The 1,840-nt window shown below is 41.5% G+C and overlaps 1 non-coding gene across 1 annotated transcript; it reads left to right on the top strand.

The window, feature by feature from the left end:
- Nucleotides 1-283: 283 nt before the first annotated feature.
- On the top strand, nucleotides 284-358 carry trnak-cuu. The gene has a single exon. It is a non-coding gene; the product is annotated as a tRNA-Lys (tRNA).
- The last annotated feature ends 1,482 nt before the right edge of the window (nucleotides 359-1,840 follow it).

Below are 1,840 nucleotides of genomic sequence, written 5' to 3'. Positions count from 1 at the left end.
TCCTCAGATGCTGCCTGGCCTACTGTGCTTTTCCAGCACCACAATCTCAACTCTGATATCCAACATTTACAGTCCTTACTTTCTCCCAGTATTGATCCCTGTGGTACACTGATGGTCACAGACCTCCAGTCCGAAAAACAACCCTTCACCATCACCCTCTACTATCATCCTACCATTAAGTGCTTTTTGCATCTGATTGGCAAGCTCACCCTGAATCCCATGTGATCTAAGTTTACTAATTAGTCTGCCATGCAGAACTTTATCAAAAGCTTTAATAAATGCAGTCCGGCTAGCTCAGTTGGTAGAGCATGAGACTCTTAATCTCAGGGTCGTGGGTTCAAAAGCCTCTCATTGGGCTCTGTACTTACCTTGGGGTGGCATGGTGGCTCAGTGGTTAGCACTGTTGCCTCAGGGACCCAGGTTTGATTCCAGCCTCAGCCAGCTGTCTGTTGGAGTCTGCACGTTCTCCCCATGTCTGTGTGGGTTTCCTCCCACAACTCAATGATGTGCAGGTTAGATGAATTGGCCATGCTAAATTGTTCATACTGTTTAGGGATACGTACGTTAGGTGCATTAGTCAGGGGTAAATATGGGGAATGGTTTTGGATCGGATACTGTTCGGATGGTCGGTATGGACTTGTTGGACTGAAGGGCCTGTTGCCACATGGTAGGGATTCTAATTCTAACATTTACCACTCAACCCTCATCAATCTTTTTGGTTACTGCCTGAAAAACCTCAATCAAGTTTGTGAGACGCAAGTTGCCTCGCACAAAACTATGCTCATTATACCTAATCAGTCTTTGCCTCTCCAAATGCATGTAAATCCTATTTTTCAGAATCAACTCCAACAACCTAACCAACACCAATGTCAAACTCACAGGACTATATAAACCAGGCTGCTCCTTACAGCCTTTCTTAAATAAAGGCACAATGCTAACCACCTTCTAGTCCTCCAACACATCACATGTGGTTATAGATGACACAAATGTTTCTGTTAGGTGCCCAGCAATTTCCTTCCTAACTTCCCACAAGTCCTCGGATGTATTTGATCAACTTCTGAAATGTTATTGGGTGAAAATAATAATAATAATAAACAATAATAATATTAACAACTGTGAATAGGATTAGATGTTCCAGTCAGAGGAGATTCATGTACAACATGAATTCTAGCACTGTCAGCTGGGTCAACAGGACGGTTTCTGTGCTGTACATCCTATGTAATTCTATTAAATGAGTGCACTTTAATCAACAACATTCACAATGCATGCAACTAATGATCCAAATTATATATTAAGTCATCACATGGTAATTTAAATGATAATTTATGGCTTCAGATATTAATCCACATTCCCCTAAAAGACAGAATTTCAACACTTTACATCAATGGCCCTCAACCCAGTCTGAACTATACCACTGAATAATAAATAAAACAGACTAATGAGAGAAAAAAACAATTATTTCTTAATTTAAACAGTAATTCTTGTGAGAATGCTAATACTACTGAGCAACCTGACAAAGGTCTAGATAGCAGCAATAATTAGTGCTCTCATCATTGATTTTAATGGGACGAAGATATGATAATTTGATCCTCAACTGTTCTGGTAAGCAAAATGTCACAGGCACACATAGAGGAACATAGGTAGGGTCTGAACATATTTACATTCTAATTCCCTGAGATATTCCCTGTGGGTAGCACGGTGGCACAGCGGATAGCACTGCTGCCTCACAGCGCCAGAAACCTGGGTTCAATTCCTGCCTCAGGCAACTGTCTCTGTGGAGTTTGCATGTTCTCCCCATGTCTGCGTGGATTTGCTCTGGTTTCCTCCCACATTCCAAAAA

The sequence above is a fragment of the Chiloscyllium plagiosum genome, chromosome 1, assembly GCF_004010195.1.
Source record: "Chiloscyllium plagiosum isolate BGI_BamShark_2017 chromosome 1, ASM401019v2, whole genome shotgun sequence".
In the NCBI taxonomy this organism is placed as follows: Eukaryota; Metazoa; Chordata; class Chondrichthyes; order Orectolobiformes; family Hemiscylliidae; genus Chiloscyllium; species Chiloscyllium plagiosum.
Note: the sequence above shows the minus strand (reverse complement) of the source record. Positions and strands in the feature narration are given on the sequence as shown.